Source organism: Saccopteryx leptura, chromosome 3 (genome assembly GCF_036850995.1).
Source record: "Saccopteryx leptura isolate mSacLep1 chromosome 3, mSacLep1_pri_phased_curated, whole genome shotgun sequence".
NCBI lineage: Eukaryota > Metazoa > Chordata > Mammalia > Chiroptera > Emballonuridae > Saccopteryx > Saccopteryx leptura.
The window spans coordinates 21,501,151-21,514,641 of NC_089505.1; positions in this window are offsets into that span (position 1 = coordinate 21,501,151).

Here is a 13,491-nt window from a genome sequence, read left to right on the forward strand (position 1 = left end):
TTAATGAATGTATAGAATAGAACAATTGCCTGATGTTATCTTTTAAGTCAGAAATGCATTGTTCTTTCTGGTGGCCTACGTGACTACCCACCATATGGTTTTGCTATTAACTCCCTTTATAATATTAAACTCCTACAAAAAGGGACCCTGTTATGGGATGGGTGTGGATTTTGCCTGGCTTGCCATAACAGGAAATAGCTAATTTACCTATGTATGTAAGTCTCTCCTATTAAAGTTCTTATAAACTTGAATTAGGTTACCTGTCAGTTTTTCAGAATTGATCCTGAATTTAAATGTTGGGGGTTTTCCCTCAAAACATTTTTTTTATTTTTAAAAATATATTGAGTTTAGAGAGTGAGAGGAATATATTGAGTTTGGAGAGAGCGATAGATTGGTTGTTCTATTTATCCATGCATTCATTCGTTGATTCTTGTATGTGCACTGACCAGGGGTCGACCCTGAACCTTGGGATGATGTTCTAAGCAACTGAGCTTCCTAGCCAGGGCCTTCCCTCCACAGGCCATCTTGTTATCTAAGGAGAATTGCAGTCAGCTTCCTGCTGTATTTTTTAATTAGTAGCCTAAACCTCAGACTGAAGTTTTAAAAATATGCAAATGGGCCTTTTTTAGGGAAACTTAGGAGATGTGTGTTTCTGACTGTCATCTCTGTGCTGAGCCTTGGGGTGACAGCCCTAGGATAAGTCCTTGCTAGCCTATGAAGACCTCTTTCTTTGCTTTTTATAGTCTTGTGGGTGTTACGGACACAAGTCCCATTGATTTTCAGAGCTAAGCATTTGGGGAGCCCATCTCCGGTGAGGTTATAAAATTGGGGACACTAGATTGGGAACAAACCTATCTCTCTACAGGGAGAAGCTGGGAGTTGTGAGTTTCCCCCCTCAATTGTGATGAGGTATGTCTCAGCTTTTCTAATCCTTTGGATTTGGGTTTCTTTCTTGTTCATCAACATGTAGGACTCACTTGGCTATTTCAAATTTCTTTCCAAGAGAACTTTTCCATGTGTAGCTGTAGATTCAGTGTGTCCATGGGAGGGAGCTCAGGAGTCATCTTGGACTGGAACTCTCATCAATCTATACTTTTAACGGGTCAATCATTTTAAAACTCTCTATAATCAAATGCCAAAACAGAAGTTTACTTTAATGAAAATGTGTTTATTAAACAGTTATGATCATGTTTAGTGCTAATAAATTAAAATGCTGTGTATGATATATCTCTCGAATATGAATGTAGTAATAACTACGGAGGCACAGACAGAATCTGTACACGGTGAGCTCTGCTTGTCCCAGCTTCTTGCTCTCAGAGAGTTTCCTGTGCATGACACAGAGGAAGGACCAGGCGGATTCCTTGAGTTGAGACAAAGCTAAATGTCCAGGGAAACCAAGCTGACTAAAATCCACAGGACCCAGTACTAGAGAAAGATGAATAGAAGAGATCCCAGGAGATCTATACTGAGGCCCCTCAAGTATTCAGTAGTGTGAATAGACACTGTCTAAGGCCCCGTGTGAGCAACAGCTACTGTTCCCTCCATTCTTGCTAGGTGGGCTGGCCCAGAGCCCCAGGCAGTGCTCACACATGCCAGCACTGCTACACCTGCACCAGAGCCACAGTGGAGGACTTAAAGAAAAAACTACTAAGGGAAAAACACTGTCAGCTGTCATCCTATACCCTATTCTCTATCTTTCACAAGAGAAGGTGAAATAAAGACTTTCTCAGACGTACAGAAAACAAAAGAATTCATTACCAACAGACTCACGCAGTAAGGTCTGTTAAAAGGAAGTCCTTCGGGAAAAGGAGAAAGGATACTAGAGAGAAATATGGACATCTATACATACACAAAGAACTTGAGAATGGAAATGGTAACTGCATGAATAAATATATAAGATTTTTTTCATATTAAGGGTCTAATGATAATTATCTGTTTACACAGAAATAACAATGTAGTGTGAGGGTTATACAATATGTTAATGTAAAACATATATGACAATAATAGCACAAAGTCTGGGAGGGCAGAAATGGAAGTCTATCACTGTAAGGTTCTTACACTATATGTGAGGTGTTATATTTTCCCTTGAAAGTAAATTATGATAAGTTAATGAAGTATACTATAACCCAAAAAGCAAAGAAAATGACAAAACAAAGAATTATAACTAACGTGCCAGCCAAGGAGAACAGAAATGAATCATTAAAATCCTCAACTGATCCAGAAAAAAAAAAAAGCAGAAAAAGAGAACAAAGAATAGATGAAACAAATAGAAAATGAAGAGTAAGATACTAGATTTCTACCTAACATGATAATCACATTAAATATAAGTAGTCTAATCACTCCCAATGAAAAAGCAGAGATGAGCAAATTGTATAGAAAAACAAAACACAACCATATGCTGCCTAAAAGAAAGTCATTTGCTAAACATAAAGACACAAATAGGTCAAAGCAAAAGGACGGAAAAATTATAGCATGCTAATCCAAATCAAAAGAAACCATGACCAGCTCTTTAATGTCAATACACTTCAGAGCACAAATAGCAGTAAAGGCATTTTGTAATGATAAAGAGATAAAGAGAAAACATCCCTAAATGTTTGTGAACCTAATATATTTATATTGATTCACTCTTTGTTTTGTACATTCGTGTCTGTGTATGTGTGAGAGAGAGAGAGAGAGAGATTTTCTCTAATTGAATTTTGACGAATGTATCCACATGTATCCACTGGTACAGAATCACACGGAATGGTTTCACTGCCTTAAAAACTTCACGTGCTCACCCATTCATCCCACCTTCTCCCCTAGAGCACTGGAAATCACTGTTTCCAGTGGTTTTTTTTTTATTGTCTCTATAGTTTTGCTTTACTCCAAATCTCCTGTAGTTGGAATTGTATAGTGTGTAGACTTTTCAGATTGGCTTCTTTCATTTAATAATATGCTATTAAACTTCCTTCACATTTTTTATGGCTTGACAGTTCATTATTGTGTTGTTGAATGACATTCCATCACATGGATACACTTAGTTTGTTTACTCATTCACTTACTGAAAGGCATGATTGCCGAATCACATGATAAGAACATGCTTAGTTCTGTAAGAAAAAGCGAAACTGTTTTCCAAAGCGGCTGTACCGGTTTGTATTCCCACCAGCGACAGATGAGAGAGCTTCTTTGCTCCACACCCTCGCCAGCCTTTGGTGTGGTCAGTGTTTGAGTTTGAGCCGTTCTAATAGGTGTGTAGTGGCATCTCTTTGTTATTTTCAACTATTTTTTAGTTTTAACAGATAATTTTAATATATTGCTTAATATTTTGAGTTTTTATGTTTATATTAGTTTACATTTTTGATGAAAATAAAGTCAAAGTAAAATTTGAATATCATTACTATTCATTTGTAAAATAATTTAAATCATTACTGTTAATAGAACAAAACTATACGAAACCTTCTAACAACACAATATTTTGTTGAAATGAAGGCAAGAAAAACAACCTATATGGAATAAATGTGCTGTAATATATGAACTATATTTTCTTAGTCATCAAAACATTGATGACTCATCAATGCTCAGAACATGCTTGATAAAAGTAAATTTAGTCATTTTTTTTATATTTTACCAAATTTTACTCAGACATTTTTTTAGTTTTGTGATTGTGAGGCTATATTTTCCAAGATAGGATGAAGGGCATATTTTACTTAACAGTTTAACCTCATTTGTAATTTAAAAATACTGTGTATAGATATATAGAACAATGGCCTGTATTCGGACTCATGCCTTGAGGCAGTCCTATGGGTGGGGGTCACGATGTGAGAATCATTGAGAGCTGTGGATAATCTGAACAGAAACGTGTGCATACACACGTATAGACGAAGTCTCTGCTCATTTCAGGGGTCCACGGGCTCCCCAGAACCCATCCAGAAACTTCAGGCATTCATTTATTTTAGGCCAAAGCCCCTGCTCTAAACTTCTTACACAGTACTGCCATTTTTGTCTCCATGAAGCACAGTCCTGAGATTGTCACCCTCTTACCTCTTCCTTCAGACTCCTCCAGGGGCCTCTAGTTCTTTAAGCAACCATTCCTTCCCGCTACCATTTAAAACAGTTCAGCAGACTAGCCTCAACTTATCTGATCAGACTTCCTGCATTCCCTTCCTGGAGCCCAAAATTAAGCTACTGCCAAACTGTGAAACTTGCTGTTTTCTGAATGTATTTCCAGGCTTTCCCATTTCTGACTTTATTTAGCTTGTTTTTCCACCTGAAGTTCCCTTTCCTTTAACTCTGCTTATTGAAAATCTACCATTATTCAAATCTTCTTGATATAACCTCTTTTTCCTCCCCCACCTACTCGAAAAGTGCCGCTTCTTTTTCTGACCTCTCAGAACACCTGTTTGTATATTCATTCTTTTACTTATCCTTCCCTTCTTCTATTATTCCATTAACCATTCAATTAAACGTACTGTGTTTATAGTACTGGGCACTCTATGGGACCAATGGTTCCTGCTCTGGAGGAAGGCGACAGATGATGAAGGATCTGGTCACAGGGCAGTAAGATGCTCAGGTCAAAAGTCAGAGTGCTGGGCTCAGAGCCTGGCTCTGCCAATATTGGCTGGGAGACCTGGGCCAAGTTATCTCACCTGCTTTGCCTGCTTCATGATCTGTAACATATGTAATTATTATCTGCACCTACCTTACTGGGCCTATATGAGGACTAGGTGAGTTTACTATGTAAGGATCTGAGAAGCATTGCTTGGCAAATAGCCAGAACTCAATAAATACTATTATCATTATCATTGTGAATAGAGGGAAAATGTCAAGTGAAGTAGACATTCTTGAAAAATGTGTCACAAAAACCTGACACTCTACCCTGCATTTTCCAATGCTTGTTGAAGATTAAACAGGCTTTTGACAAGGTTCTTCTTTTGATCTGATTTAGGAGCTGCTGCTTTTGATGACTTCTGTCCCTATCACCAATTTATTATCTCTTGACTTAAAGAGTGGTTTTTAAAGGTCACTACTCTCACTTGCATTTTTTAAAATCACCATGAGACTGAAAAGCTTGCAAAGAAGTTTTAAAAAATGAAAAAGGCTTTCCTATAAGGCTATATCAACACATCACATTCTACTAGCAAGGAAGATCATTTGTAGGCATGAAGTCAGCAGATTGACTTTTAGGACGACAGGTCAGAGAAAATATAGATTATAGAATCATCGAGCAGGTAAATGTCTTTGTGTTTTAGTATTGAAAGTATTTTATTGAAGTAGGGCTTGTTTGGAAGCAGGTTATCTGCTTTTAATTTGTGGGTTGTACATTTCCTGGCTGGAGAGAATAGGCAAGCTACTTAAAGTTCCTCCTCTTCACCCTCGGCATTAAAGAGCCCCAGTTTTATTCTCTGCATGATGGGGCTGATTCGGGACTAAATAAGAAAGTGTGTATGAAAGTGCTTGGAAATAGACAAGGAAGGAAAGGAGAGAGGATGGAGGAGAGTGAGCCCACAATCTAGTCCAAAGAAATAGCCATAGATTTCTGTTTGACTTTTTAAACTCTTACCTAAGGTAAGAGTGCACTTGAGAAGTAGTTTGTTACAGCATTGACTTTATTAGTTTAAATCCACCAGCTTTGTGAACTAAGTGCATTGAGTGCTTTGACTTTGTTGAGCTGTTTGCTTTTCTTGCATTATTACTTGACTGGCATGTTACCTCTCTATACACTTTCACCTTTAGAATAGTCGAATTGCATGTCAGTGCCTGACCATGAGTCACTGTGACTCAGAACCTTCAGGAAGTTGACTCCATGCAGAAATGTTATGAGAATCGGAGTGAGAAGATGGCAGATTTCCACAGAACGCTTTTATTGAGAGCTGCGTCACTCCTTGCTACGGAAGTAATTTACAGGGCAGTGTTCCGTTTGAAGAAAAAGTGAAAATTAATGGCATTTGTCAAGATGGTGATATGTTTCAACACCAGTGGGGGGAAAAAAAGCAAGTTTCACAAAAAATATAAACCCTACATCAGATTATTCAGCATCAAAACTATTTCACGCCCTTTGGTAGAATGTTAGGAAGTTTGGCTGAACTGGATTTCATGGTTGTTTATTGTGTGTGCTCCCCCATCCATTTTCGGCCATCCTCTCAGCTACTCTGAGCCCCAGGCAGCTTCGGCAGGATGAGACTGGTCAGGGTATCTCTTCTTGACTCCTTGCAGGTGACACCGGGGTGCGGGCAGTAGCTGCATCCCTCACGGCCGAGCTCCCGTGGATGGAGGAAGGTAAGACTTTCTCTCACTGCCTATTCTGGATGCCTCAGTTTCCCTCCTTGGCTTTCTTTACCCTGCCCCATCGCTATCGTATTTTAATAGATTCTTGTCAAAATCCCACCCAACAGGGACTTGTTTTCTGCTGAGGCCTGCTCTGATAGAGTCTCCATTAAGCCAAGTTTATGAAACTCTTCTGGGGTGTGGACCCCACAATAAAGTAGATCTCACCTTACCAATCATGCATGCTGCTTTTTCCAGATGATTTTCAGATAGCTCCATCACCACTTCCACTATGAAAATTTCACTCAAATAAACTGCAATGTCACACGGGATGGCTGTGGCGAGGCTCAATTCTGTTTCCCAGAACTCCTCCTCCTGCATGTTTCTAATTAGGACGATTCCACAGGAGAGTGTTATGTGAGATTTGGAGGAAATTTTGTAGCTTATGCACATTGTGACTAATCTGTGTGATGTCTCAATGACGTGAGGCACAGCCAGGCCACCCAAGGCCCCACCTGCCCCTGGATCCCCCTGTTCCGACTCTTGAGCCAGGCAGTGTGACTAGCTCCTTCATGAGGGGACTGAGATTCTCTGGGACACTCATCCCATCAAGATCTGAGGCAGCTGGAACTGGAAACGACAGATGTTCCCGCCTGTCCCTGTGAGCTCCAGCTTGTTCTTGCTTGCCCCTATAATCCACCCATCTTTCCTTCCAATTGTGTAAGGTCAACTTTGTGTGTGTGTGTGTGTGTGTGTGTGTGTGTGTGTGTGTGTGTGTGTAAGGGAGATACACAAAAATTAAAACATTACTCATTTATTTTGTACCTTCCCTTTCAGTTCTTTAAAGTCTGTATTTAATATACTTTTTCTTAGCTCCTTTCAGATTTTTCTCTATATCACTAACTTTCCATAGGCTGATTATGGTGTGCCTTTTCTTTTTCTTTTTGTATTCTGTGGTACAGGGCTAGGAAAGAAGTTCTTAGATATAACACCCAAATTGTGGTCCATAAAAGAAGAAATAAATAAATTACCAAATTTAAAAACATTTTTCCTGTGAAAGGCCTTGTAAAAAAAAAAATGCAGGATTTGTAAGCCATGTATCTGACAAAGGCTTTGTATCTCAAATATATAAAGAATTCTCAAAGCTCAATTGTAAATAAGCTGGTTATAAACAAGAAAAAGGCATGAATAAATATTTCACCAAAAAGGAGAATTATGGTTTAATATGTAAATGGGGGGGGGGGCAAACAGCCTATATAGCACCATATTCTAACCATAGAAAGGAGAAACCTCTTCCTTTAATATCATTCACAGAAGCTGCACAGGCTGTCTTCCCTTACACCTGTTGGCCGAGCCTTAAAGCCATGGCCCCATCTCACCACAGGCTAGGCGGGGATTACTCTTTACTCAGTGGAAGAAAGGGGAGTGGGTATTGGAAGACAATAAGCTGTCCTTGTCCTGAGTGCCTAACATCTCAAGGCTCTCCCAAAATGTGACCTCATCTTCCACCTAGATTGTCATCACAGCCTAACAAGTCTGTCTCTGCTTTCAGATTCTTCTAGGTCACTGCCATTCGTCATCAGTTCAAGGCACAATTAAATTACTCCCTTGTCCCATAATCATCAGTGGGTCCTTATTACTTCCAGACTAAGTCCAAACCCTTTTACCTGCCATGATGTGAATTTCCTACAGAATACCATTGCACCTCGATCGCCCTCCTCTTCCCTGCCCTCCGTTATCCCTCTCAACTGGCCGTTCCCTGAATCCACCGTGAGCTCTCAGTTCTCCCTGGCTTCGCTCATCCTGACCCTCCACCAGGATGATCCTCTTAAAGGCCATCCCCAGCTTCTGAAACACAGCACAGACTTCCAAACCTATCTGCAATGAAATTCCTTCTATAAACTTATTTTTCATCATTTCTATTAAAAATAACCTACCCATTCTTTGAATAGTCACTTTTTATACTGCTTTACATTATAGTAAATTGTAAATTTTCTTATTTATAACCATGATTAGATTGCAAATTACATAGTATTCGCTACATAGTATTTACCTTTATAGTCCTGGGAGCACCTAGTCTATGAATTTTTACCAGACAGCTACGTAAAACACATTTATTCAATGGATTCGGCATGTAAGCACTGAATTTACCAAAGGAAAGAGAAAAACCTCTAGTCAGCTCTCTTTAGATAAAGCATTTATTGAAATTGGATTAAATGCCTTATTAACAAGCTAGTATTATTCATTCCATAATCTCTCTAAATCTATATGTACTCATTTGGAATTGTTTTGAGTGATTTGTGTTAACACACAAAGCTTCATATGAAATTTGCATCAGGAAGAACAACTTGTAAGAGCTACTTTCAGCTCTAACAAGGAAGTGACCGTTTTTAAATTTGGGGCAGAGCCCTGGCCGGTTGGCTCAGCGGTAGAGCGTCGGCCTAGCGTGCGGAGGACCCGGGTTCGATTCCCGGCCAGGGCACACAGGAGAAGCGCCCATTTGCTTCTCCACCCCTCCGCCGCGCTTTCCTCTCTGTCTCTCTCTTCCCCTCCCGCAGCCAGGGCTCCATTGGAGCAAAGATGGCCCGGGCGCTGGGGATGGCTCTGTGGCCTCTGCCCCAGGCTCTAGAGTGGCTCTGGTCGCAATATGGCGACGCCCAGGATGGGCAGAGCATCGCTCCCTGGTGGGCAGAGCGTCGCCCCATGGTGGGCGTGCCGGGTGGATCCCGGTCGGGCGCATGCGGGAGTCTGTCTGACTGTCTCTCCCCATTTCCAGCTTCAGAAAAATGAAAAAAAATAAAAAATAAAAAAATAAATTTGGGGCAGAAGTATTATAACTTATCTTAAACACTTGCTAGGTCATTGTCTCACTTATGCTACTTTATTTTCTTTTTTCAACTCTCAGGCTTATTCAGATATAATAAAAGAAACGTGTAGATTGGCTTGGTGCTCATTTTCCTGTGACTGAAGGTAGAAATGACAATCATTTTAATAGTGAGGTGTCTGTGTGGTAAAATATGACAATATCTATTTCATATTAAACTTTTGTCCATGTTGGCCAATTTCATTAGCCCTTTATTAAGTGCAGGCAGGAAAAATATGGCTATAGAACTTGAAAAAACAATAAATTCCAAATTAAGATTAATACATTATTTTAAAATCAATCCCACAGTGGACTTAAAAGGACATCTCTTCTTAAAACATAGGTTTTTATATTAACCCTTTTATAATTTTATGTTATTTGTCCCTCTGTCTATTCCTCTCTGTGCCTTCTCTGGCCTCATTGTGTGTCCACATTCTTGTTTCTGATCTGATTAAAACTATTCTGTGCACTCTCTGTTAACCCTGGTTGTATGGGAGGAATTGGGACACTGGTCAGAGCTCAGGATCACGCATCACCCCAACTGAAAGAAGGCTTAGGAAGCATGTGGGTGCACTGAAAATAAACTATCAGGCTAATGTTTTTAGTTCTCACTCTATATCCAATGCTGAGTCATTTTATAAAGCAAAGATAGTCAGTTAACTTTCCAAGACAGGAAAACAAAAAGAAAAGACAGCTTGTTCAAGCAGTGACTCATGGAAGCATTCAGGTCAATGAAGGCTCCAGAGCTCCCGCAGGGATCAGGCTGAAGGGCATCTCCAGCTGACACCGAAACCTGCTCTGCCTTTTCCCCTGCCCTGTCTGTCTCTCCTCACCCCCTTTCTCTAAAGAGCGCTATTTCAATGAGTCACTTGCATGGGAGTCCTGGTCTCGAGCTCTGCTACTTGGAATCTGAACCTAAGACAATGGGTCCTAGAATTAATCCTAAAAAGATTCTGTGGGTTTCTTTCTTTCTTTGCTTCGTCCCTTTATCTTCTTCACCCAGTTACCAACCCCTTGCCCAGCTATTAGCCTGTGCTCGATATCTATGGGTCTGTTTCTATTTTGTTTGTTAGTTTATTCTGTTCATTAGATTTCACATATAGCTAAAATCACATGGTACTTGTCTCTCTCTGATTCACAGACACAGACAACGCTGTGGAGGGAGAGGGGTGGGGGATGGAGAGGAAGGTAAAGGGGGGGTAAATGGTGGCGGAAGGAGACTTGAGTTGGGTGGTGAATGCGCAGTACGGTGTACCGACGATGTATTAGGGAATGGGTACACTTGAAACCTATACAGTTTTATTAATCAATGTCACTCCTATAAATTCAATGGGAAAAATATTTTTAATGCAATATTAAAACAATTTGCAAGGTACTAGTTTTTAAAGTAAATATGATCATGGTAAAGGAAATATTGTCAACATAATAAAGTTTAACCATTAACAATGTTACTGCCAGCTCTTGAGTTTTTATTGTTAAAACATAGTAATTGTTTTCTTAACCATTATATTATTAATCATTCTTCACTCCTAATGAATACTAATTAATAGGTTTTTACTCATAGTTTTATCACTAATCTTCCTTGAATTAATAATAAACATTTAAAAATATCATTTAAAAAAAAAAGATTCTAGCTTGACCAGGCAGTGGCACAGTGAATAGAGTGTCAGACTGGGATGTGGAGGACCCAGGTTTGAGACCCTGAGGTCGCCAGCTTGAGCATGGGCTCATCTGGTTTGAGCAAAGCTCACCAGCTTGGACCCAAGGTGTCTGGCTTGAGCAAGGGGTTACTCAGTCTGCTGTAGCCCCACGGTCAAGGCACATATGAGAAAGCAATCAATGAACAACTAAGGTGTCACAACGAAAAACTAATGATTAATGCTTCTCATCTCTCTCTGTTCCTGTCTGTCTGTCCCTATCTATCCCTCTCTCTCTGTCTCTATTAAAAAGAAGAAGAAGAAGAAAAAGAAGATTCTAGAATAAGTTTCTAGGGTTGACTCACTTCTCACTTGCTGGTCTGCTAGCATCACCAGTTGTTGGTGTGGTACTGGCTCCTGGCCTGCTGTAGAGATGAGACTTTCACCTGTGCGGAATTTGATGGCCTATAAAAGGAAAGAGATACAACAGCTGGTGCGCTGTCTCTGTAGCTTGAACATCCTGGGGGAATGGACACAGTAACTAGAAACTCTAGAATTGGGAGCCAGTTGCTAAGGGCCACTGACACACTGAAGGGTCCAATATATATCAATCAGCAATTTAGAGCATCATTTAAATTTTGGGCAGCATTTAAAGAGATCTCCAACTCCTGCAGCCAGGAGGAGACAAAGCATAGGATTTAACTGTAAGTGGAGCAAAAGTCCAGAGAAGGCTGAATTCATAGCCTGCTCAATAGCCATAGTCTCCTACTCCAGACTCAGGGTCCTCATGGGAAAGGAATAGCACCCTAAGACTCAGGATGCAGACTTCTGGGTGGTCTCACTTGAGCTCCCTCAGCCCCTAAACTCTCCTGCACTCTCTGGCCTTACAGAAGGGACAACTGTACTTGTTGGAAGATGGAGGTCATTTCTTGAAGATTCTGCAAGCGCAGGAAGCTAAGACAGGTGCCTTGAAAGACAATGCTTGCCCTCCCTTGGAATCTGTGCCCATTTGCCTCCCTGTTGGCCAAACTGAAAACTGGGACCAGATTTCAGCATGACCTCACTGGAAAGTCCTTTGGGCAGGACTCTCGGGGAAGGGCGTGGAGCCTCTGCCCTGCCAGCTTCAGATGTGTGACAACCCCTCTTCCCACCGGGGCCGCTGGGCTAAGAGAAACTATCATATTTAACACCCTATCCCTGGAGCTTCTTGTCCGGCTGCAGGGAAGCAGCAGCCCCTTAGCCTCTTTCCACACACAGACATGGGATTTTCCTCCCTGCAGGTCAGGACTTTGCTGAGAGCGCCCACGGCTGTCAGTTGGAAGTAGGCTCTGCTCCCAGGCCTGGGCCACTTTCCTCAGCCACCATCACCTTCAGGACTGATTTGAGGTCTTCTCCTTTGTGATCCTTGGGTTTGTTTGGGTGCCCCAAGGGTGAAGTGTCAGTGACTAGGGACCCCAAAACATCACTGGTCTTCTCACCAGATGGATTCAGATGGATTCAGATGCCACCGATCTATAAGAGACACCACTTCCTCTCCAGCTGGGGAGTTTGTCCTTGCGGGTATGACAGAGGGACTTCAGCTAGTGTAAAAATAGTACATGCCATCCTATTGGGCCAACTGGAAGGGACAGATTCTTCTGAATTTAAAATGACCCTGGAGCTGGCCAGCTGTCTCCAGCCCTTTAAGGGTTGCCTGCTGCTAGGAGTGGCCTCGGCCCTTTTAATCTTTAACTTGGGGTTAGACCATTTGTGTCTTATCTAAGAAAACTTTCTCTATGGCAAAGTCTTAGAAATACAGTGTGTCCGTAAAGTCATGGTGCACTTTTGACCGGTCACAGGAAAGCAACAAAAGACGATAGAAATGTGAAATCTGCACCAAATAAAAGGAAAACTCTTCCAGTTTCATACCTATTCAGTGCAGTTCGATGTGGGCTCACGCACAGATTTTTTTAGGGCTCCTTAGGTAGCTATCCCATATAGCCTCTACAGACTCGTCACTGACTGATGGCCTACCAGAACGGGGTTTCTCCACCAAACTGCCGGTTTCCTTCAACTGCTTATCCCACCAAGTAATGTTATTCCTATATGGTGGCACTTCGTTATAAATGCGCTGATATTCATGTTGCACCTTGGTCACGGATTTGAACTTAGCGAGCCACAGAACACACTGAACTTTCCTCTGTACCGTCCATATCTCGACTGGCATGGCTGTGGGCTGCTCCGCTGTATACACAGTGTTACGTCATCATCTGCACATGCGCACATGCTGCCACATCATTGAACAGAAACTGGGAGGGTTTTCCTTTTATTTGGTGCAGATTTCACATCTCTATCGTCTTTTGTTGCTTTCCTGTGACCGGTCAAAAGTGCACCATGACTTTACGGACACACTGTATTCTCCTACAGTAGTCACTGAGTATGTTCATAATTTGTCTCACGTTAGATCTCATACTCACCAGGGACTGTGTATAGTGCGAGTTGGGAGTCCAATCTCACTTTCCCCATGCAGTGCCCAGCTGTCCCCTCACTCTTTATTGGGAAGCATGTCATTCCTCCCACTCCTGCAGTACGCCTCTGTCACATGCCAAGTCTCTTTGTGTGTGGGCCGTTTTATTTTCTTGTTGCTGGAATATAGAAATACAACCACTTTTTAAAATATTGATTTTGTATCCAGCAACATCCCTTAAGTATTTTATACGGAATCCATGGGTGTAATATGTTCAATTTTAAGCATTTCAAATGCCTGAC